The sequence below is a fragment of the Ranitomeya imitator genome, chromosome 2 (genome assembly GCF_032444005.1).
Source record: "Ranitomeya imitator isolate aRanImi1 chromosome 2, aRanImi1.pri, whole genome shotgun sequence".
Taxonomy (NCBI): domain Eukaryota; kingdom Metazoa; phylum Chordata; class Amphibia; order Anura; family Dendrobatidae; genus Ranitomeya; species Ranitomeya imitator.
The window spans coordinates 64551869-64577610 of record NC_091283.1 but is presented as its reverse complement, the minus strand read 5'-3'; the positions used below and the strand labels follow the sequence as shown (position 1 = coordinate 64577610).

General features: G+C 46.8%; 1 protein-coding gene across 1 annotated transcript in view; it reads right to left on the bottom strand.

Moving 5' to 3' along the window:
- CYSLTR1 (cysteinyl leukotriene receptor 1) overlaps positions 1-18518 on the bottom strand; it is a 75025-nt gene extending 56507 nt beyond the window's left edge. The window contains exon 1 of the mRNA XM_069746889.1: positions 18380-18518. The gene's annotated coding sequence lies outside the window, so the exon portion shown is untranslated. The remainder of the gene's footprint in view (positions 1-18379) is intronic.
- Between the last annotated feature and the right edge of the window lie 7224 nt (positions 18519-25742).

The following is a 25742-nucleotide window of genomic DNA, read 5'->3' as shown; positions in this document are numbered from 1 at the left end:
CCAATGTGTTAGTGGGGTTCAGCACCGCCAGCTGTTCCCCTGCTGTGTAGTCGGCATCGTGTCCAGCACAAGCCACGCTGGCACAACTGACCAAAAGCTGCCACCAGTGCAGGCTTCGGCCTACACTTTGCTCCTCTCCTCCTCCTGCTGACCCTGGGCTCAAACAACGCCAGTTTCTGCCCGGACATGCTAGCTGCACAGAGAAAAACACCAGCCAATGTGTTAGTGGGGTTCAGCACCGCCAGCTGTTCCCCTGCTGTGTAGTCGGCATCGTGTCCAGCACAAGCCATGCTGGCACAACTGACCAAAAGCTGCCACCAGTGCAGGCTTCGGCCTACACTTTGCTCCTCTCCTCCTCCTGCTGACCCTGGGCTCAAACAACGCCAGTTTCTGCCCGGACATGCTAGCTGCACAGAGAAAAACACCAGCCAATGTGTTAGTGGGGTTCAGCACCGCCAGCTGTTCCCCTGCTGTGTAGCTGGCAACGTGTCCTGCAAACGCCACGCAGGCACATGAACTGAAATTGAAGGGAGCCTGTCCCCCACCCCCCCAGGTGTTTCTATGTATAACAGCCACCTTGTACAGCAGTACTGCTGCATTTGTACAAGGTGGCTGACTTTTTCTCCTTGCACACGTGGAACTCAACAAGTACAAAATGTGTCTCATTACAGACCATTACAATGTCCCTGAGGTGTGACTTTCCTTTTTAATGACACGCAGCACACCCATTGTTAGCGCTGCCCGTCTCCTGACATCATTGGTTGGCTGGCTGTGCCTGTGCGTCCCCCCTGCCCGACACAACGCCCCCCGTTGTCTCATATATTTTGACTGCGAGTGTGTGATTGATGGGCACGAGCAGTGCATATGTTCCCCTGTCTTCACTCCCCTCCTTCCGCCTTCTTCTGACTGTGCGGCCTCATGGCCGCGGCATGCGATAAGGGATCAGCTGAGGCCGCCCAGTCTGAAGCAGGTGTAAGGACATGTGTGAGCGGCGAACATATTTACTGCACAAGGCCACGAATCCCAGCACCGCAGTGTGACTTTAGGAAAAGCCACTGTGGGTCTGGGATTTATGGCCATCGTTAACCGCACCGGCCAACATGAAATGAGGTCATGAGACGGCCTGCACTAACAGGGTATTGCCAAGGGATAACACAAGAGCGCAGTTTCCTGTACTGCAAATAACAACGGTAAGGAATCTGCGCACAGCACCTAGGTGTAAATTTGTACACCTGTGCTGCGTCTCCTTAAAAAGACTAGTAGACTAGTCACGCCTCCACTACTGTTTGACAGTATAATGGGCTAAATAGTGTACGTGTTTAATTCAGCGTGTGCAAGGAGCAAAATTAAATAGAGCAACCTTTGACTTGTGCATCATTAATGCTGTTCAAGGTGTGGCTCTTGTACCTTGCAACACCTGAGGGGGGGGTTAAAGGTAACCTTTGAAATTGGTTCAACTAGGCTTCGGCCTATACTCTGCTCCTCTCCTCCTCCTGCTGACCCTGGGCTCAAACAACGCCAGTTTCTGCCCGGACATGCTAGCTGCACAGAGAAAAACACCAGCCAATGTGTTAGTGGGGTTCAGCACCGCCAGCTGTTCCCCTGCTGTGTAGTCGGCATCGTGTCCAGCACAAGCCACGCTGGCACAACTGAACAAAAGCTGCCACCAGTGCAGGCTTCGGCCTACACTTTGCTCCTCTCCTCCTCCTGCTGACCCTGGGCTCAAACAACGCCAGTTTCTGCCCGGACATGCTAGCTGCACAGAGAAAAACACCAGCCAATGTGTTAGTGGGGTTCAGCACCGCCAGCTGTTCCCCTGCTGTGTAGCTGGCAACGTGTCCTGCAAACGCCACGCAGGCACATGAACTGAAATTGAAGGGAGCCTGCCCCCCACCCCCAGGTGTTTCTATGTATAACAGCCACCTTGTACAGCAGTACTGCTGCATTTGTACAAGGTGGCTGACTTTTTGTCCTTGCCCACGTGGAACTCAAAATGTACAAAATGTGTCTCATTGAGACCATTCCACTGTCCCTGAGGTGTGACTTTCCTTTCTAATGATACGCAGCACCCCCCTTGGTAGCGCTTCCCGTCTTCTGACATCATTGGTTGGCTTGTTGCGCCTGTGCGTCTGCCCTGCCTGAAACAATGCTCCTCGTTGTCTTATTTTGACTGCGAGGGTGTGATTGATGGGCACGAGCAGTGCATATCTTCACCTGTCTTAACTCATCTCCTTCCGCCTTCTTCAGACTGTGCAGCCTCATGGCCGCGGCATGCGAGAAGGGATCAGCAGAGGCCGCCCAGTCTGAAGCAGGTGTAAGGACGTGTGTGAGGGGCCAAAATATTTACTGCTCAAGGCCACGAATCACAGCACCGCAGTGTGACTTTATGAAAAGGCACTGTGGGTCTGGGATTTATGGCCATCGTTAACCGCACCGGCCAACATGAAATGAGGTCATAAGACGGGCAGCTCTAACAGGGCATTGCCAAGGGATAACACAAGAGCGCAGACTCCTGTACAGCAAATAACAACGCTCAGGAAGCTGCGCCAAGCACCAAGGTGTTATTTGGGACACCTGTGCTGCGTCTCCTTAAAAAGCCAAGTCACGCATCCACTACAGTTTGACTGTAGAATGGGCTAAATTGTGTACGTCTTTCATTCAGCGTGTGCAAGTAGACAAATTAATAGAGCAACCTTTCACTTGTGCAGCATTAATACTGCACAAGGTGTGTCTCTTGTACTTTGTAACACCTGAGGGGGGGTTAAAGGTTTCCTTTGAAATTGGTTCAAATAGGCTTCGGCCTACACTCTGCTCCTCTCCTCCTCCTCCTGCTTCAACACGGGCTCTAACATCGCTGGTTTTTGACCGCAAGTGCTAGCTGCACAGAGAAAAACACACGCCATTGTGTTAGTGGGGTTCAGCAACGCCAGCTGTTCCCCCACTGTGTAGCCGGCAAGGTGTCCTGCAAACGCAACGCAGACACAAAACTGCCTCCAGTGCAGGCTTCGGCCTACACTCTGCTCCCCCTGCTTACCCTTAGCTGCAACACCGCTAGTTGGGGCTCTAGGAAGACAATCTTTAATAGGCAACGCATCTGGGTTCCAGCACCGCCAGCTGGTTCTCGGCAGTGTTCTTGTCACAGGTACTCCCTCGTGCCAAGCCTGGTTTCAGCACCGTCAGCTGTTTCCGGGTTGTGTCAAGCTCACTGAGACGCCTATGCTTGCCCCGTCGTGGTGCGGTCGGGGTTAGCCAACTCCAGGGTGCCTCCAGTTTAGGAGCTTCCTATGTGGGCTGCGTGAACTGGTAGTCAAGGCTGGTTCTGTAGTGCCAGTAGGCCCAGCTCCCCCTGTAGGACTGTTGGGGTTCGGTAACTGCGGCTGCCTCGCGGCCTAGCTGTTCTCTCCTCTCCTGTGGGCCTTGGGGTCCACCACCTGGTTCCAGCACCGTCAGCTGGTTCCGGGCCGAGCCTTTGGCTTAGGTGCCTCCTCCTGGGTATCCGAGTTCCGCCAACGTCAGGCGGTCCTTGGTAGTGCTTTTAAGCGCGGGCACCTACAGCTTAGTAACCGGGTTCCAGCACCGCCAGCTGGTCCTCAGTCGTGCCATTGGCTCTTGCACGCTGGGGCAACGCATCTGGGTTCCAGCACCGCCAGCTGGTTCTCGGCAGTGTTCTTGACACAGGTACTCCCTCGTGCCAAGCCTGGTTTCAGCACCGCCAGCTGTTTCCGGGTTGTGTCAAGCTCACTGAGACGCCTATGCTTGCCCCGTCGTGGTGCGGTCGGGTTAGCCAACTCCAGGGTGCCTCCAGTTTAGGAGCTTCCTATGTGGGCTGCGTGAACTGGCAGTCAAGGCTGGTTCTGTAGTGCCAGTAGGCCCAGCTCCCCCTGTAGGACTGTTGGGGTTCGGTAACTGCGGCTGCCTCGCGGCCTAGCTGTTCTCTCCTCTCCTGTGGGCCTTCGGGTCCACCACCTGGTTCCAGCACCGTCAGCTGGTTCCGGGCCGAGCCTTTGGCTTAGGTGCCTCCTCCTGGGTATCCGAGTTCCGCCAACGTCAGGCGGTCCTTGGTAGTGCTTTTAAGCGCGGGCACCTACAGCTTAGTAACCGGGTTCCAGCACCGCCAGCTGGTCCTCGGTCGTGCCATTGGCTCTTGCACACTGGGGCAATGCATCTGGGTTCCAGCACCGCCAGCTGGTTCTCGGCAGTGTTCTTGACACAGGTACTCCCTCGTGCCAAGCCTGGTTTCAGCACCGCCAGCTGTTTCCGGGTTGTGTCAAGCTCACTGAGACGCCTATGCTTGCCCCGTCGTGGTGCGGTCGGGTTAGCCAACTCCAGGGTGCCTCCAGTTTAGGAGCTTCCTATGTGGGCTGCGTGAACTGGTAGTCAAGGCTGGTTCTGTAGTGCCAGTAGGCCCAGCTCCCCCTGTAGGACTGTTGGGGTTCGGTAACTGCGGCTGCCTCGCGGCCTAGCTGTTCTCTCCTCTCCTGTGGGCCTTCGGGTCCACCACCTGGTTCCAGCACCGTCAGCTGGTTCCAGGCCGAGCCTTTGGCTTAGGTGCCTCCTCCTGGGTATCCGAGTTCCGCCAACGTCAGGCGGTCCTTGGTAGTGCTTTTAAGCGCGGGCACCTACAGCTTAGTAACCGGGTTCCAGCACCGCCAGCTGGTCCTCGGTCATGCCATTGGCTCTTGCACACTGGGGCAACGCATCTGGGTTCCAGCACCGCCAGCTGGTTCTCGGCAGTGTTCTTGTCACAGGTACTCTCTCGTGCCAAGCCTGGTTTCAGCACCGTCAGCTGTTTCCGGGGTGTGTCATACTCGCTGAGACGCCTATGTTTGCCCCGTCGTGTTGCGGTCGGGTTAGCCAACTCCAGGGTGCCTCCAGTTTAGGAGCTTCCTATGTGGGCTGCGTGAACTGGTAGTCAAGGCTGGTTCTGTAGTGCCAGTAGGCCCAGCTCCCCCTGTAGGACTGTTGGGGTTCGGTAACTGCGGCTGCCTCGCGGCCTAGCTGTTCTCTCCTCTCCTGTGGGCCTTGGGGTCCACCACCTGGTTCCAGCACCGTCAGCTGGTTCCGGGCCGAACCTTTGGCTTAGGTGCCTCCTCCTGGGTATCCGAGTTCCGCCAACGTCAGGCGGTCCTTGGTAGTGCTTTTAAGCGCGGGCACCTACAGCTTAGTAACCGTGTTCCAGCACCGTCAGCTGGTCCTCGGTCGTGCCATTGGCTCTTGCACACTGGGGCAACGCATCTGGGTTCCAGCACCGCCAGCTGGTTCTCGGCAGTGTTTTTGTCACAGGTACTCCCTCGTGCCAAACCTGGTTTCAGCACCGTCAGCTGTTTCCGGGGTGTGTCAAACTCGCTGAGACGCCTATGTTTGCCCCGTCGTGTTGCAGTCGGGTTAGCCAACTCCAGGGTGCCTCCAGTTTAGGAGCTTCCTATGTGGGCTGCGTGAACTGGTAGTCAAGGCTGGTTCTGTAGTGCCAGTAGGCCCAGCTCCCCCTGTAGGACTGTTGGGGTTCGGTAACTGCGGCTGCCTCGCGGCCTAGCTGTTCTCTCCTCTCCTGTGGGCCTTGGGGTCCACCACCTGGTTCCAGCACCGTCAGCTGGTTCCGGGCCGAGCCTTTGGCTTAGGTGCCTCCTCCTGGGTATCCGAGTTCCGCCAACGTCAGGCGGTCCTTGGTAGTGCTTTTAAGCGCGGGCACCTACAGCTTAGTAACCGTGTTCCAGCACCGTCAGCTGGTCCTCGGTCGTGCCATTGGCTCTTGCACACTGGGGCAACGCATCTGGGTTCCAGCACCGCCAGCTGGTTCTCGGCAGTGTTCTTGACACAGGTACTCCCTCGTGCCAAGCTTGGTTTCAGCACCGCCAGCTGTTTCCGGGTTGTGTCAAGCTCACTGAGACGCCTATGCTTGCCCCGTCGTGGTGCGGTCGGGTTAGCCAACTCCAGGGTGCCTCCAGTTTAGGAGCTTCCTATGTGGGCTGCGTGAACTGGTAGTCAAGGCTGGTTCTGTAGTGCCAGTAGGCCCAGCTCCCCCTGTAGCACTGTTGGGGTTCGGTAACTGCGGCTGCCTCGCGACCTAGCTGTTCTCTCTTCTCCTGTGGACCTTCAGGTCCACCACCTGGTTCCAGCACCGTCAGCTGGTTCTCGGCAGTGTCTTTTGCTCTTGTACCTTCTGCTCCCCATCCTGGTTCCAGTACCGTCAGCTGGTTCCGGGCAGAGCCTTTGGCTTAGGTGCCTCCTTCTGGGTATCCAAGTTCCACCAACGTCAGGTGGTCCTTGGTAGTGCTTTCGGGCACGGGTACCTCCTGCTTAGTAACCGGGTTCCAGTAACGTCAGCTGGTCCTCGGTAGTTCCATTGGCTCTTGGACCTTCGGCTACCCATCCGGGTTCCAGTACCGTCAGCTGGTTCTCGGCAGTGTCTTTTGCTCTTGTACCTTCTGCTCCCCATCCTGGTTCCAGTACCGTCAGCTGGTTCCGGGCAGAGCCTTTGGCTTAGGTGCCTCCTTCTGGGTATCCGAGTTCCGCCAACGTCAGGCGGTCCTTGGTAGTGCTTTTTAGCACGGGTACCTCCTGCTTAGTAACCGGGTTCCAGTAACGTCAGCTGGTCCTCGGTAGTTCCATAGGCTCTTGAACCTTCGGGTAGCCATCCGAGTTCCAGTTCCATCAGCTGGTTCTTGGCATTTTCTCAGCCTTCTTGTACCTTCTGCTACATTTCCAAGTTGAAGACCCTAAAGTCGACGACCCGGAAGACCACCCCGATGACGACGACGACGACCCGGAAGACCACCCCGATGACGACGACGACGACGGCGGAGACGACGACGGCTGAGACGACGACGGCGGAGATGATGACACTGGAGACGACGACCCTGGAGACGACGACATGGAAGACCGAGAAGCAGAAGAACAAGAGGCTGCAGAACAAAGAGCAGAAGAACATTAAGCATAAGACTTAATATCAGAGCAAAAGATATTATCTAAATTATATGCAGAAGAAGACTAAGCAGTGTATGGGGGTGAGTCCGTTCCGCCTCGTGGTGCCCCTGGATAAAGCCTGATGCTGCAGGCCAAACTGAACACGGACAAATGTAACTTTTGTGACTGGCAGAACGGAAGGTGTAATCTTCCAACTTTTATAGATAACAACTACGGGAATGCCTGTCACAAATGAGAATATGATGAAGAAGTAGAATAGGAAGAATAATAACAGTGGAATAAAAAGAATATGTAGAATAGGAAGAATAATAATAGTTGAATAAAATGAATATGAAGAATGTAATAAAAAAAAAAAATAGGTAGAAGATGAAGAAGAAGATGAATAAGGTGAAGAAGAAGTTGATGTCAAAGATGCTGATGATGATGAAGATGAAAGTGTGGGAAAAGTAAAAAAAAAAAAGAAAAAAAAGAAGGGGAAGGGCGTGGAATAGTGAAACATCAATATCTGACAAAATAAAAAAAAATTTACATACTCAATATCTTTTTCACTCCGAACGTCTTTAAAAAAAACAAAAACATGCTATTCTATTTGATTGGGCTAAACCTCATTGCCTTTAATGTCTCCGCCACCTCCCACAATACATCCTACATTATTCTTAGTTGTTTTCCTTCATGTAGAATGAACCTACAAGGCAAGAAAGGGTTTATTTTAATTCCGATATTTTGGTCCCATTGACTTGCATTGGGATCGGGTATCGGTATCGGCGATATCCGATATTTTTTGAATATCGGCCGATCCTATCCGATACCGATACTTTCCGATATCGGAAGGTATCGCTCAACACTAATGGTAAGGTTTTTAATATTAGACAGTGTAGGACTGTCCCGATCCGGGTCACCTTGTCGATGGTGAGATGGCTTTTATACTATTTTTTTTCAATCAAAAACAGTATTACTAAGAACCCTGTGTTATTTAAATGCATTTTTGCTTTTTACTTATTTTTTTACAGTAGGTTTTATGTTTATTTTGCTTCTTGTAGGTTTTATGTGCACTCAGATGAGGTAGCAAAAACCTGCTGACAGATTCAATTTAATAGAGCAGAGCTAAAAGGTAGACAACGCAGAAGAAATGATAAATCAGAAGTTGCTCACAACTAGAATAACACTATACATGTATTTTCACATTTGTGCAGAAAATGGTCTCATCAGCGCAGTGCAATCCTTCCATGAGCAGTTTTGCCAAGGTTATCTGTCCCCGGCCAACCATGCATGTATTATTAATGTAGGAAAAAGCAGCCATGTAGTGTCCCTACGGGAAGCCACAAGAGAATCAAACAAAGGCAAACTAAATTTAACAAGAAAACATCTGCCTGACAGTAACTGGCAATGTTGGGTACTGCCAAACCGAAAAAAGCATCTAATGTGAAAAAGAAATATCAACGAACACTGATAATAATAATAATAATAATAATCTTTATTTATATAGCGCCAACATATTCCGCAGCGCTTTACAGTTTAACAGTTTCAAACACAAAAGTCATAAGTAACAACGTTAACAATACAATAATTAAAGCACAATAAGACGACCCTGCTCGTGAGAGCTTAAAATCTACAATGAGGTGGGGGAGATGCAAAGTACAGGTGTGTATTTGCAATGATGTATTTACAATCATGGTCCAGCCATCTTCAGGGGGTGGGGGATAGATGGAGATAGTGAATGGGCTACACACACACACAAACATAACATAACTTTGATTAGTGAACGTGATAGGCCGCTCTGAACAAATGTGTTTTGAGTGAGCGCCTAAAACTATGCAAATTATGGATGGTCCTAATATCTTGGGGTAGAGCATTCCAGAGGATTGGCGCAGCACAGGAGAAGTCTTGGAGTCGGGAGTGGGAGGTACGGATTAGTGCAGAGGTTAATCGAAAGTCATTTGCAGAGCGCAGTGGTCTGTTAGGCTGATAGACAGAAATGAGGGAGGAGATGTAAGGGGGTGCCGCACTGTGGAGAGCTTTGTGGGTGAGAACAAGTACTTTGAATTGTATCCTGTAATGAATGGGTAGCCAGTGTAACGACTGGCGAAGAGCAGACGCGTCCGAGTAACGATTAGCCAGATGGACGACCCTGGCTGCTGCATTAAGGATGGACTGGAGAGGGGAAAGTCGAGTGAGGGGGAGGCCAATTAATAGAGCGTTACAGTAGTCCAGGCGGGAGTGGATCAGGGCAACAGTGAGGGTTTTAGCTGTCTCCATGGTGAGAAAAGGGCGGATTCTAGAGATGTTCTTTAGGTGTAAGCGGTACGAGCGGGCAAGAGATTGTATATGGGAGGTAAAGGAGAGATCGGAGTCAAACATAACACCCAGACAGCGCGCCTGCTGCCGGGGTGTTATTATGGTGCCACCCACGGAGAGGGAAATGTCAGATTTAGGGAGGTTAGTAGATGGTGGGAGCAGAAGAAGTTCAGTTTTGGAGAGGTTGAGTTTGAGATAGAGAGCGGACATGATGTTGGAGACTGCGGACAGACAGTCAGTGGCGTTCTGTAGTACAGCGGGGGTAAGGCCAGGGGATGATGTGTATAGTTGTTTGTCGTCGGCATAAAGATGGTACTGAAAGCCAAATCTGCTGATGGTCTGTCCAATTGGGGCCGTGTAGAGAGAGAACAGAAGGGGGCCAAGGACTGAGCCCTGAGGTACCCCAACAGTGAGAGGAAGAGGAGATGAAGTGGAGCCAGAGAACAGAACACTGAAGGAGCGGTCGGAAAGATAGGAGGAGAACCAGGAGAGAGCAGTGTCCTTAATGCCTAGTGACTGGAGCCTAGAGAGAAGGAGAGGGTGGTCAACAGTGTCAAAAGCTGCAGAAAGGTCGAGAAGAATGAGTAGTAGTGGTCACCATTACGTTTTGCTGTCAGAAGGTCATTGGTCACTTTGATGAGTGCAGTTTCTGTCGAATGTAGGGGGCGGAAACCAGACTGTGAAGGGTCTAGGAGGGAGTGAGTGGAGAGGTAACGGGTAAGGCGGGAGTATATCAGGCGCTCCAAGAGTTTAGAGATGAAGGGGAGATTGGAGACCGGTCTGTAGTTGTTTGTGCAGGATGGGTCGAGGGTGGGTTTCATTAGTAATGGAGTAATGATAGAGTGTTTGAAGGAGGAGGGGAAAATGCCAGAGGACAGGGAGAGATTAATGATTGTAGTTAGGTGACTTGTGACAACTGGAGAGAGAGACTGGAGGAGATGTGAGGGAATGGGGTCGGTAGTGCATGTAGTCGGACGAGAAGAGGAGAGGAGCTTGGAGACTTCTTCTTCTGTGATGGGATCGAATGTGGAGAGTGAGCCAGGGGCAATGAGGGGAGGGATGGGAGTCACTGAACTTAGATGTTGGGAGCGGATTTCCTGACGGATATTGTCTATTTTCTCTATAAAGTGGGAGGCCAGGTCACCAGCACAAATATGTGTGATAGGGGCTTGTGCTTTTGGCCGGAGGAGGGAGTGAAAGGTGTCAAAAAGTTTCTTGGGGTTGTTGGATAGTGAGGAGATAAGAGTGGTAAAGTAGGTCTGTTTAGCGAAGTGAAGGGCAAAGTTATAGGTCCTTAACATAAATTTGAAGTGTATGAAGTCTTCTGGTGTACGTGTTTTCCTCCATAAGCGTTCAGCACACCTAGAGCATCGCTGGAGAAATCGGGTTTGTGATGTAAGCCAGGGCTGTTTTATTCTGTGTTTGGAGGTTCTGAGGGTGAGGGGAGCTACTTGGTCCAGGGTGCTTCTAAGAGTGTCATTGAAGTGATGTACAGCCAGATCAGGACAGGAAACGAAGAGATTGGGGACAGTGATGAGTGTAAGGAGTCTGAAAGTGTAAGAGGGTTAATGGCTTGTAGATTTCTGACTGAATGGTAGGTAGGAGGGTGCTGGGGTGAGCGAGGATATGTGAGTGTGAAGGAGAGAATGTTGTGGTCAGAGAGGGGAAGCGGTGAGTTATCTAGGTAGGAGATTGAGCAGAGCCGGGCAAAAACCAGGTCCAGGGTGTTACCGTCTTTGTGTGTTTCAGAGGTTGAGAGCTGTGAGAGGCCGAGAGAAGTGGTTAGTGACAGAAGCTGGGATGCAGATGTGGAAGTGGGGCTGTTAATGGGGATGTTGAAGTCTCCCAGGATAAGGGTTGGTAGTTCTGAGGACATGAAGTGAGGCAGCCAGGCAGAGAAATGGTCCAGGAAGTGGGTGGGTGAGCCTGGGGGCCAGTATATGACCGCTACTCTGAGGGAGAGGGGACGAAAGAGCCTGATTGTGTGGACCTCAAAATAAGGGAATGAGAGTGATGGAACTGAGGGGATGACCTGGAAAGTGCATTGTGGGGACAGGAGTATGCCAACTCCACCACCAGGTCTGTTTGTTGGTCTCGGGGAATGGGAGAATTGTAAGCCACCATGGGTAATGGCAGCAGGAGAGACAGTGTCAGAATCCTGAATCCAGGTTTCCGTGAGGGCCAGCAGATTCAGAGAGTTTTTCAGAAAGTAATTGTGTAGGAAAGGAAGCTTGTTACATACAGACCGTGGATTCCAAAGGGCACAATAAAAAGGAGGAGGAGATGGAGGAGTGCAATTAATATTAGTAAGATTATTAAGGTTTCGATGTGAGGTAGGGTAGGGGTTGAGGTTGGTGGATGGTGGACCGGGGTTTGGGGAGATGTCTCCTGAATGATATCAGCAGGAGTAGGAAGATAAAAAGCAAGTAGCTTTTGAGATTGTATGAAGTTTTTTTATGCAGTCTGTTTGGGTAAGATGGACTGAGGTTTTTCAGGAAGGTGAGAAGTGCATGGGAGCTGTACATGGGAGAGGGAAGGAGAGAGGAGCTGATGTATACGAGTCGTGATGGAGGGGGGATTGGGCGGTGAATGTGGATTGCAAGGGAACATAGGAGGATAGGAATAAAGCACATGGATAGACGGGAGAGCAGAGTGTGGGTTACCTGACTCCTGCCCTGACTAACTGCCATGGAATAACTGCGGTATCACGACGCTTATCTTCTGTGACGCTTTGCTTATGGGACGCTAGCGTGCTGATGACATTGTGGTTGTTCATAAGTGATTGTGACAAGAAAAAAAAAGGAAACATTAGTACATTAGACTTTCTAAAAAACCCAGTGAAGCGAGATGTGCCTAATGTATTAAGATGCCGATCTGTATGCCAGCAAATCATAGGTACTATAATTTATGCCATTTTCTGGTGTAAATGATAGCACAATTGTTGGACGCCTGAGGTCATACACCTTCATTAATTGTCATCCACTTTTCAAAAGTAACGTGGAGAGAAAAAAGAAGTTCAAAATTTCGCAAATCTGCCACAATTATTTGCAATTTTTTCCTCCACATGGCAATTTAAAAAAAAGAATGAAAAAAGAATGCAAAGTCTTTAACGGCATCCATCAAACCACACAGTTCATTTTGTTGCGAAAATGCTGTGATCTTGCTGCATGTTTTCTTTTGTTGTTGCAAAGGAAAATACAGCACATCCGCAAACCTGTTACTTTTGTATTGCTTTTCCAGAAATGAATAGAATGGATATCTAAAGGAATGAAATGCTCACTGCAAATCCACAACTGGTCAAATTATTTCAAATCCGTACGCAGTTCAATCTCCACAGCGTCTGGATGAGATTTTGTAAAATCCCATCCAGAAAGCTTGTAACATTATACAGAGCAGGTTTTCTGCATGCAAATCGCAATTCAAAATGTATAAAGGTTGTCCAGTACTTTAACATTGGTAACCGAAGGATTCTTATCCTAAACGCGCGTCGGGGTGCGTGTCTGCCTACACTATCATGACCATACAGGTAAATATTGCCTCTGGCAACAATTAGCTTTACCAGATCACTGTACGCTAGTCTTTGCCTTGTACTCTTCCAGGCTTATCATTTGTATAGTACTTAGGTCTCCTATTCTGCAGTATGGGGTCATTCATTCTGACTTTTACTCTTACTTTTTTTCACAGCCTGGTAATCTATTGTGGCTACAACATTTTCTTTGCACATGCACTTTATTACTTATATTACTATTTTTTTGTACTGGCAAATATTATATATATGTGAGTCACAAGGCTCCTTTTACCTGTTAAAAATATTTGTGGTGATTTGCCAAACTGACATTTACTATATGTACCCTGAAATAGACATACACGTTTTTTCATCTGGAGTCTTTCTACCTTACTTTTGCACAGTAGTGCAGTTTCTTAGATATACAAACAAAATTACATGTACTCAGTTTAACTTTTGTGAGTACATTGACTCCTCCTTTGTATAATTATCACACTTAGTGATTTATTCATGCTTTATGTTCATCAATGTCAGTATTTTATGATCTTTTTTTCTTGTAGTCACTTTTTGTGTTAAATGGCAGATATACACTTTTTATTCTTAGCATCCTGTTATCATCTTGTGCTTCCCTTTATTTGTCCTAAATAAATATTTTTGTACTCCATCCACGCATTGGTTTCCATTTTTTGTTAACTGGACCATATAGTTCGTTTTTTTCTTCCTTGTACATATTTATCTCCCGAATGGTCTGCCATTCACTCCAGAATTAAGCTACATATTATTATTATTTTATGGTCATCACTCGATGGGTATCTGCAATCTTACATATTCCCTTTCTTAATTTGTTCAGTGTGTAATTTTTAACCTATCGTTAGCATAGGTCATCAATGCTTGATCAGTGGGGGTGCGACAATCAGCACCCCGCCGATCAGCTGTTCTCAGTGCTGGATGAAAGTGCTCAGCTAAGGAGCTGCTCTGCTTATGGATAGTGGCCACAGCCGGGTACTGCACATCCCCGACCTACTCAAATCAATAGGGGGTGGATGTGCCGTACCTGGCCATGGCCACTATCAGTAAGCAGAACAGCTCCATAAGGTCGGGGTCACACTTGCGAGTGCAATGCGAAAAACTCGCACGAGTCTCTCGCATCAATACCCGACACTGCCGCCGGTTCTCAGGACCAGAGCATTCAGCTGCATAGAAATACATGTAGCTGCACACTCCAGTCCCGAATGCCGGCGGCAGTGCCGGGTATTGATGCGAGAAACTCAAGTTAGTTTCTCGCATTGCACTCGCAAGTGTGAACCTTGGCCTAACTGAGTAGTTCTGGCCGCCGCCGACACCAAAAACAGATGATCGTCAGGGGTACCGGGTGTCGGTACCCACCGATTAGACATTGATGACCTACACTTAGGGTTGATAACCAATGTTAAAGTAGTGGACAACCTCTTTAACATTGCTTGACTCGGGAGGAAACTGGCAGGTTCGCAGGACAGTATTCTCATCATTATATTCATTAATCAGAATCCGGAGCACATTCAATGAAAGGCCAGTGTTTCAATGACTAGAGAGAGATTAGTACGATTATTCTGCTCCATGCGGGATGAAGGCGAGAGCTGGGTTTGGTATTCTGCCAAGCATTGATGCCTCTTCCCTCAGCTCGATGGCAAGACGCCACTGCGATAAAGACTCGCGTCATCTCGGAGAGACTGGATGTTACGTTTTCTAGGATTTTGTCTGAGAATCTATTCAAGAGTAATCGGTCTGCCCAAAATTAGACTGCATTAGTAATCAGATTTCCATGTAGCCCTGAAGTAAATGAACCAGTGGTCACCATTGTCCACATACTGGCCTATGGCAGTAGACCTATGAGTGATATCACACAGAAATAGATATAAACTGCACATTATTCCTAAATGATCATGCTTTTAACACAGCTGAACATGAGATGATCAGTCCTCAACCTCACCGCTCTGGTTTACTACCTGCCAATCCGCCAGACCGTGCACCGTGCAGCAGAATACAAGATTGGAGCATACCTAGTCAAGTATTCCATTTCAGGAATTGAAGGCAGACGAATCATAGAAATGCTTAAAAATACTAAACTATTAGCACACACATTCCCCTATAATCTCCATTTGATTCAGGTGTCAGATTCTCTTTTGGACAGCAGCACGATCACTTATGACTTCCTGTATTTTTTGCAGCTCTCACGGAGTCGACACATTCCATTTTATAGAGATTGTCATGGCACGTGTCAGGGTTCACAATCTGATTTCCCCATCTCATTTTCACACATGGGCGCACATGGACACTCCGCACAGAACACCAATTAACTTCATATGTTTTTCAACTCTCAGGCCGGTTTCACACGTCAGTGGCTCCGGTACGTGAGGTGACAGTTTCCTCACGTTCCGGAGACACTGACTCACGTAGACACATTGAAATCAATGTCTCTGCACATGTCAGCGTGTTTTCACGGACTGTGTGTCCGTGTGCAAAACACGGAGACATGTCAGTGTTCGTGGGAGTGCACGGATTACACGGACCCATTAGAGTCAATGAGTCCGTGTAAAACACGTACCGCAGTCCGTGTGCAGTCCGTGTGCCGTGCAGGAGACAGCGCTAAAGTAAGAGCTGTCCCCCCCCCCCACGTGGTGCTGAAGCCGCCATTCATATCTTCTCTCCAGCAACGTTCGCTGGAAAGATGATATGAAAAATCCTTTTTTTTTTTCGTGTTTTAAATAAAGATCCCTGTCCCCACCCCCCTCCCACCCCCTGTGCGCCCGCCCGCTGTTAATAAAATACTCACCCGGCTCCCTCGCAGCTTCCTGTCCTCGCCGCAGCTTCTCCTGTATGAGCGGTCATGTGGTGCCGCCCATTACAGTCATGAATATGCGGCTCCACCCCTATGGCAAACGCTTCTGGAGAGAAGATATGAATGGCGGCTTCAGCACCAGATGCAGGGGACAGTGCTTATCTCTAGTGCTGTCTCCTGCACGCTCCGTGTGGTACCCGGGCGGCACACGTGTGCCGCACGTGTGCCACACGGATGGCCTACGTGAGCTCACTAACATGGATAACTCCGGTACCGATTTTTTTCGGTACCGGAATTATCTGGACGTGTGGGACAGGCCTTAGTGTTAACCTACAAGCTCCATAGTGGTCAGATTTACACCCAGGACCCCAATAATAGAGAATTGTGCGGACCACTGAAGCACAATCCTGCTTACACGTTACTGTTTGGAAGTGTAATGAAAGGCCCAAAATGTGTATCCATGAATGAATGAGATCTGATGACCCCACAACATAATACAAAATCAGTCAAGTATCTTGTCTGTGTCTCAGTAAAACGTGCAGAAGGATTGCGTGACACCATGAACATTTTACAAAACATAACATGTTCCTCCTTTTAAGATATACTTAGATTTTGTCACAGGAAGAGAACGATGTAGTAAGATATAACCTCACTTCTACATTACGGACGATACATACTGTACATAGTTCACAAGCATACAGCGCTCACATGTCCGCACACTCCGGCCATCGGATCCATAATTCCTGGGTTGGTTCATAGTGAAAGGATGGATTCATTTTTTTAGACCTTTAAACATTTCAGAGAGGAAAAAGTGACCGCTCTCATACATTCTTTTTTTTGGAAAAATAGACTTTTGTTCCGTGTTCTGGACCCATGTTTTCATTTTTACCAATCTTCTATCATCAGTTTAGAAATATTTAGAGAGGCATTCCAAAGCTTCTGCTATCATTTACTCATCGAAAAATGAATAACACATCCAAGTGTTATCAGATTCTTTTTTTTCAGGGTCCCATTTACATGAATGGAAGAGTTTGATCAGCAAGTCAGACCAAAACCGGGAGTGGATGAAAAATACAGAAGCGGTGGACACGTTTCTCCAAGCCTCCGATTGTTCCACTCCTGATTTTGGCTTTTAAATACTGATGTCAAATACCGACCAAATACTGATAGTGTGAACGTGGCCTCCAGCAAAGCAGATGGGATTTATAGAAATCTCCTGCCTCCTGCGCTTTTTTATTCCACGTAAACTGACCTGCGGTGCGCGTTTCAAATCAGCAACATGTCAATTTCTCTTGTGGGTACGCTGAGTTTTGTGTGCAGATTTTTCCCATAGACATGTATTAGATGCGGAAAATCGGCAGGTAAAAAATGAACATGCGTATTTAGCGCATTTCCACAAGTATCAAAAAATAAATCAGCGTTATTTAATACATGACATACCAACAAGAGACCCAAAGCAGTGTCAAAAATGTGATAAAAACGCACTAAAAAAAGTTATTTAAAAATTTAAGGCAGAATTTTCATTATACAAAATAATAATATATACTGAAATATCCTGAAATCTTAATGCCCTTTTGACAGAATTTCCTTTTTCCATAAGGCCAAGTTCCCACAATGAGATTTTGATATTGCAGATTTTCTGAATCTGTTAATTAAAACATTTTTTTTGAAAATACGTGTAAAAGACTCACCGAAGACTCATTGTGAGAACTCAATCTAAAAAAAACAATTTTCCTTAAAGGGAACCTGTCACCCCTAAAATCGAGGGTGAGCTAAGCCCACCAGCATCAGGGGCTTATCTACAGCATTCCGGAATGCTGTAGATAAGCCCCCAATGTATCCTAAAAGATAAGAAAAAGAGGTTATATTATACTCACTCAGGTCCTGGTCCGATGGGTGTCGCGGTCCGGGGCCTCCTATCTTCATCAGATGACGTCCTCTTGTGGTCTTCACGCTGCAGCTACGGCGCAGGTGTACTTTATCAGCCCTGTTGAGGGCAGAGCAAAGTACTGCAGTGCGCAGTCGCTGGGCCTCTCTGACCTTTCCCGGCGCCTGCGCACTGCAGTACTTTGCTCTGCTCTCAACAGGGCTGATAAAGTACACCTGCGCCGTAGCTGCAGCGTGAAGACCACAAGAGGACGTCATCTGATGAAGATAGGAGACCGGACCATGACGCCCATCCGACCGGACCACCCCTGTGAGTATAATCTAACCTTTTTTTCTCATCTTTTAGGATACATCGGGGGCTTATCTACAGCATTACAGAATGCTGTAGATAAGCCCCTGATGCCGGTGGGCTTAGCTCACCCTCGACTTCGGGGTTGACAGGTTCCCTTTAAAGAAACAGTAGGGTAAAAAAAAAAGGACCGTCTCACAAAAAAGGGCAAATTGGTGATATGTCTATACGCACATATATTCTATAGCCGTAATACGTCCATTTATCCAAGGATCCGGTGCGGAGCGGACAGTAAAGCGCCAATGATGAATTAGTGCTCAGACCACAATGTCTCCCACGCCTTAGACATATAAGAAACTAGAAGGATTTCTGGGTCATGACCGGAATGCTCCATGGAGGGCAACATTGCTTACTAATGGGCACCGGTGTGCCCCACATGAAGGACGGCGTGTAAATGAAGAACCCCCGGTAGTCATCACAGTCCTTACATTCAGCTCTCGGGAACAAGACTCTGCACAGATCATAGCAATGGAGCATAATAATAAGGTGAGCACAGAGGTGAGAAGGAAAGGTTAGTACTTACCTATTTCATGCAGTTAGTGTTACCTCCTCTGCTTTGCAGAAAACGAATGTATGGAGCCTGAATATCTCATTGACTTACCCGAGAAGGTGGAGGAGAACAGAAGCCTTGAGTTGTCAGACTGGAGGAGAGGAGATGGGAGGAGAGGAGCTGCTGAGGGCTGAACAGAGGAAGTTCCAGGAGCGGAGAAACCCTCATCTGTGCTTGGCAAGAAGGAACTGATAGAAGCTGCGAGGACTGCAGACTAAATAATGTGCCTGCCTGGACCTCCCATGTCACCCGCCCCGAATATCACTCCCCGCACGTAATCCGGAGACCATTCACCCTTCTCTTAAAGAAGAATTACACCTGACATTGAGAACATATTATATATTTATACATCATAAGTAATATTAATAGATCTTTTAGTTTGTAAGATTTCTGAGAGGTTCACATATTCACAAGATCACATGAAAACTGCAATGCTACCGTACCGTAAAAAGGAAAAATGATGACAAAATTGTAACAGACGCAGTTAAATAAAATGTTCCTGCATTGCTCCTCTAAAAAAACACACACACCCAGTCCCCAGTCCTACACATTTTCTTATTTCTTGGTAATTGTACCAATTTAAATTAAAGGGAATCTGTCACCAGGTTTCTGACACCTAATCTGAGAGCAGCATAATGTAGAGACAGAGACCCTGATTCCAGCGATGTGTCACTTACTGGGCTGCTTGCTGTAGTTTTCATAAAATCACAGTTTTATAAGCAAGAGAGTAGCTCTAGCGGACTAGAAATCCAGCTGCCAGGTAGTCCTTCATATTCATGAGCTCTGTATAACTGCACCCCCTACCACTGTTTGGCAGATTTCTGCCTATGCACAGTGTACACAGAAAGTTGCCAGTCGATGGTGTAGGCTGGGGTTACACAGAGCTCAGCATTCATAGAATTGTTAGATCTGCAGCAGATAAAACTATGATTTTATGAAAACTACAGCAAGCAGACCTGTTGGTGATAAATCACTGGAATTGGGGTCTCTGCCTCTACATCATGCTGCTTTTTTAGATGGGGCAGCAGAAGCTGCATAAGGTGTTTCTGAGATGTTTTGGGGTGAAATGGAGGTAAAGCTAATGTAAAGTTTATGTCTGTGGTAATTTTGCAATCAAATGTTAGCAATTATGTTACAAATATATGTTCTAAAAATGTTCATCCCCTGCCTATACTGTGTCATACATGTATAGTGCACGCTGGAGGTGCTGGTCAGTGAACATCCCATGTTGACAATCCTTTAGAGACCACAGACAATAGAACAACAAAAAGGGAACCCATCACTCTGAGAAAAATTTACTTGCAGATACAATGGTAATCTGTAAGTAAATAACATTTACCCGGCTTACCGAAGCAGCAATGACTGAGATCAAGAGGCTGCAGGGAGAATAAAACGTAATGTTCGCCCTGTACCTGCTGCTCCAGTAATCTGTCCACACAGAGTTTAAATGTAATTTTCTTCCGGCAACTATATCCGCAGGCAAATAGCATCTCTCGAGGTGACAGGTTCCCTATAAATAGTCAACAAACAAGGGGGACCATCTTAGAAAACTCATTAGTTACCCTCATTTTTTATGTTAAATGTATTTTTTTAAAATGTTTGAATTTTTTTTTATCATATCACAATCTTTATTAAAAATAAAAAGAGGAATCTTGCAATTTTCACAAGAGTTATTGGTGCTTTTTTTAGACTTGCCTTTGTTTTAGTTTTTCACATGTACATTAGCAGCAATAAGACCAGTTGCAAACCCTGTCTTTTATATTGAAGCATCTAATGAGTGTGTAAAAAGAGTCATTGTGAAGGCAGAAGGAGAAGGGTCAGCTGTGAATCGCCTGCTGTGATTGGTGGATCCTGTGTTATCTGCTGTGCACAGAAGTGTTACCAGTCATTGTAATCCCACCTCTGATGATAAGGAGCCTGCTGAAAACTCTTCCTGAAAGGACTGGAAATATGAGTCTAAAATAACCCCGATGCCAAGTGTACAAATTGTAAAACGACTAAAATATATATTTTTTTTAATAAAGATTTTGAAATGAAATTTTAAAAAAAAAACAAGTAAAACAAAAACCTGAGAAACAATAAATAATTATGGACAGTGATAGTAATATAGTAAATAGCAATATTTAAAAATTTGTAAAAAAAAAAAATCAAAACAATAAATACTTTTGTTTTTTTTTTAAAATATGGTTTTGTGTATAAAACTTATTTTTCTTTGATTGGAGATGCGATGTATACCTCTGACGTACGTCTTCCGATATATCCTGCAATATGTCACCCACTGACCCTAATAGAGCCCCATGTCACAGCACAACACTTCATGCAATATTCCCGGAAAGGATACTTTCCCTGCTGGATTTTTTTACATACACAATTTAGTGGATGCACAATATCAAGAGATATTAAGCAATCCCATTGGAATACAGCACACGTGATGTCACAATGTGTTTTCCCAGATATGAGCAATTATTGCGTCACGAATATGTCCTAAGGAAATAATTACAGGCTTTTCATTGTCGGGTATTTTTCTGAACCTCGCAGCTTCGCTATATGATGAATTACAGGATCTAGTGTCCTGGGGACTTGTTCTGGAATTCTTTTCCTTTGTAGTGTCCATGTCATGTGACCAGGCTCGTTAAAGGGTCGACATTGACTGTTAGGATCTTTACCTCCCAATAGGTGGCGCTAGAGTTCTAGCCCTCTTCCTCTCTGAAGGGACAATTTGCATATTTCCTTTGTAGTGAAATAGTTCTGTGATATCGGAAACCAGACTCCCCTTAGAAGTTCGGTAGATTTTCGTCAGAAGGATTGAGAGGTTCTCCAAGGATGAGATTATGAAACAGGGAAACGTTTTCAAAACCTATTAAGCAAAGCATAGACTCGGTTTTATTCCTTTTCTACTTCTCCAAACAATACAGCAAAGAAATCACAATGATCTCAAACTTGGTCTCCTATTTCATATTCTGTAGGTCTCATTTATGACAATTGTCCCTGTTGTTCGTAGGAAACAATCAGGGCCTTGTTTTTCTTTTAAAACCTCTCTGGTGAGATGAATGCTGCACCCTGATTGATTAAGACACCAATGATAGCTTTTCTTTCGATAGTTTTGATAATCTGGTTCTATGTTTTTTTGGATGCGTTTTGGTCACAGTTAAGATTTCATTTAGACACCAATTTTTCTCCTACGAGTGCTAGCTGTGAATAGTCTATAGCAGGGTCCCCAACTCCAGTCCTCAAGGCCCACCAACATGTCATGTTTTCAGGATTTCCTTAGTCTTGCCCAGGTAATAATTGCATCACCTGTGCAATGCAAAGGAAATCCTGAAAACATGACCTGTTGGTGGGCCTTGAGGACTGGAGTTGGGGACCCCTGGTCTATAGGGCTTGTAGAGGAGCAGGTGGTAAATTCCTGCATGGGAGATACGAGTCACTGAGGTGGCCAGCTTCGATGATGCAAGTCCAGGAAAAATAGGTTGCTGGGAATTTTTTTTTAAATGGGACCAGATTTTGGGTCCGGGTTTTAGGAGCGATCAGAAGAGCTTGGGTGGGAATGGTTGCTTCCATAGCTCCAGTCTAGGCTTTGCAGCTCCTATAAAAAGGCAGCTGACAGGTCCCCTTTAAGAAACGTGCCAGTGTTCTAAAAAACACACTGTGAAAAAGACAATGATAATGAAGCAATTCGACAAACAAGACGCTGACATTTAGGGTACCGTCACACAGTGGCATTTTGATCGCTACGACGGCACGATTCATGACGTTCCAGCGACATCGTTACGATCTCGCTGTGTCTGACACGCTACTGCGATCAGGGACCCCGCTGAGAATCGTACGTTGTAGCAGATCGTCTGAAACTTTATTTTGTCGCTGGATCTCCCGCTGTCATCGCTGAATCGGCGTGTGTGACGCCGATTCAGCTATGTATTCACTGGTAACCAGGGTAAACATCGGGTTACTAAGCGCAGGGACGCGCTTAGTAACCCGATGTTTACCCTGGTTACCAGCGTAAACGTAAAAAAAAACAAACACTACATACTTACATTCCGTGTCTGTCCTCCGGCGTTCTGCTTCTCTGCACTGGCTGTGAGCGCCGGCCAGCCAGAAAGCACAGCGGTGACGTCGCCGCTCTGCTTTACGGCTGACCGGCGCTGACAGTGCAGAGGAAAGCACAGCGCCGGAGGACAGACAGCTGAAGGTAAGTATGTAGTGTTTTTTTTTTTACGTTTACGCTGGTAACCAGGGTAAACATCGGGTTACTAAGCGCTGCCCTGCGCTTAGTAACCCGATGTTTACCCTGGTTACCCGGGGACTTTGGGATCGTTGGTCGCTAGAGAGCTGTCTGTGTGACAGCTCTCCAGCGACCAAACAGCGACGCTGCAGCGATCAACATCCTTAGGTTCACAATGGATGTGAGGAAAATCAGTGTGACTGAAGATAACGAGCCATGAACGATGTTGACTAGGTCATTGATCTAGTCAATGGAAACCCTGAATCATTTCAGGCCAGAAGGAAATATATTACCAATAAGTTGTTTTTATTGTTTTTTTTTATTATTGATACTATAGCAGAGATCTCTGCAATAAAAAAAAAATAATTCTTTTTTTTTTTTAAATGAGTTTTTTTTTTAGGTTATTTATTGAAAACTTCCCATAAAAAATATAAACTGAGAGTCACAGTCACTGACCCTGATTATTGGCAATATTTTTGCTATTACTTATTTTATTATTATATTGTGACCATATAAAGAGTGTGTCTCCAGAAATCCAAAGTTATGTTACTTAAAAATGTAAAAAAAAATCATATTTTTTTTGCCAATCACCCAATGAATGAGCAAAACACTCGTATGTTGGATAAATGGATCTCTTGTTCAGTGGCAGCCTTGTGTGCAATGATTGATCTGTTACAGATCGTTTAGTGAGCATCGTTAAGCGCGGTGACGGGTTACGAGCCGCAGCATGTTAATTATCTGCATCAGAGATGCTAGTCTCCGCTGTGTAGTTTCAATCACAGCCATTCATTAGATGCGGTATTTGTATGTAGCCCCTTCTCATGTACAGCACCATGGAATCAATGGTGCTATATAAATAAATAATAATAATCTACTATATAATTGTCTAAGGGTCACTTCCATCTTTCTGTCTGTCTGTCCTTCTGTCTGTCCTTCTGTCTGTCACGGATATTCATTGGTCGCGGCCTCTGTCTGTCATGGAATCCAAGTCGCTGATTGGTCTCGCCAGCTGCCTGTCATGGCTGCCATGACCAATCAGCGATGGCCACAGTCAGATTAGTCCCTCCCCTGCAGTCAGTGCCCAGCGCCCGAGCCATACTCCCCGCAGTCACCGCTCACACAGGGTTAATGCCAGCGATAACAGACCGCGTTATGCCGTGGGTAACTCACTCCGCTATTAACCCTGTGTGACCAAGTTTTTACTATTGATGCTGCCTAATCATTATATACTCACCTTTCACGACGCTCCGGTGACCGCTCCATGCAAGCGGCAGGTTCCGGTGCGTGTATGGGAAAAGGACCTGCCATGACGTCACGATCATGTGACCGCGACGTCATCACAGGCCCTGCGCGAGAAGGACCTGCAATGACGTCACGTCATGTGACCGAACTACATGGGGCCCTCGGAAGGTGAGTATATGTTTATTTTTTATCTTTTAACCTGTGACATACGTGGCTGGGCAATATACTACGTAGCTGGGCAATATACTACGTGATTGGCCAATATACTACATGGCTCTGTGCTGTATACTACATCGCTGTGCAATATACTACGTGGCTCTGTGCTGTATACTAAATCACTGGGCAATATACTACGTGACTGGGCAATATACTAGGTGGGCTGTGCAATATACTACGTGGCTGGGCAATATACTAAGTGGCTGGGCAAGATACTACGTGGCTGGGCAATATACTACGTGGGCTGGGCAAAATACTACGTGGCTGGGCAATATTCTACGTGACTGGGCAATTTACTATGTGGCTGGGCAATATACTATGTGGCTGGGCAATATACTAGGTGGGCTGTGCAATATACTACATGGCTGGGCAATATACTAAGTGGCTGGGCAAAATACTACGTGACTGGGCAATATACAACGTGACTGGGCAATATTCTACGTGACTGGGCAATTTACTATGTGGCTGGGCAATATACTATGTGGCTGGGCAAAATACTACGTGGCTGGGCAATATTCTACGTGACTGGGCAATTTACTATGTGGCTGGGCAATATACTATGTGGCTGGGCAAAATACTACGTGGGCTGGGCAATATACTACATGACTGGGCAATATTCTACGTGACTGGGCAATTTACTATGTGGCTGGGCAATATACTATGTGGCTGGGCAATATACTAGGTGGGCTGTGCAATATACTACATGGCTGGGCAATATACTAAGTGGCTGGGCAAAATACTACGTGACTGGGCAATATACAACGTGACTGGGCAATATACAACGTGACTGGGCAAAATACTACGTGGGCTGGGCAATATACTACGTGTCTGGGCAATATACTACGTGGCTGGGCAATATACTACGTGACTGGGCAATATAATACGTGGCTGGGCAATATACTACGTGGCTGGGCAATATACTACGTGGCTGGGCAATATACTACGTGACTGGGCAATATACTACGTGACTGGGCAATATACTACGTGGCTGGGCAATATACTATGTGGCTGGGCAATATACTATGTGGCTGGACAATATACTACGTGGCTGGGCAATATACTACGTGGCTGGGCAATATACTATGTGAACATGCATATTCTAGAATACCCGATGTGTTAGAATCGGGCCACCATCTAGTAATAATAATAATCCTCATAGTTCACTGAACACATGCGGATGTACCTGTGTGATTAGAATGCAGCAAAAATACTCTGCCCCAAGTTTTTCTAGATGAAGCTTCTTTAGGAAAATGCAAACTGTCTTTTTCCTGCAGAGGCTTCACTGGAGGCTTTGATGTAATTTTTTGCAGCATCTCTGCCGCCAGCATCTTTCCACTCTACTATAGTGGCGATCAGCTTCCTGCCACCCAAGGAATGAACCTGCTACTTCTTTTAACTGCTTCACGATTAACGAACCTGTTAAAAGAAGTAGCAAAAGACAGATCACGTGCACATCAAGGGTTCATTTTTGCGATTTCAGTTTTACGGAGCATTTAAAGATGAAAAAAAATGTTGTGTGCACAATCCCCTAACTATAAAGAACCAAATTAATCACCATTCCATGCACATTCCCCTAACCGTAAAGAACTATATTAATCACCGTTCCATGCACAATCCTCTAACTGTAAAGAACCATATTTATCAGCATTCTGTACACAATTCCCTATGTGTAAAGAACCATATTAATTACCATTCCATGCACATTCCCCTAACTGTAAAGAACCATATTAATCA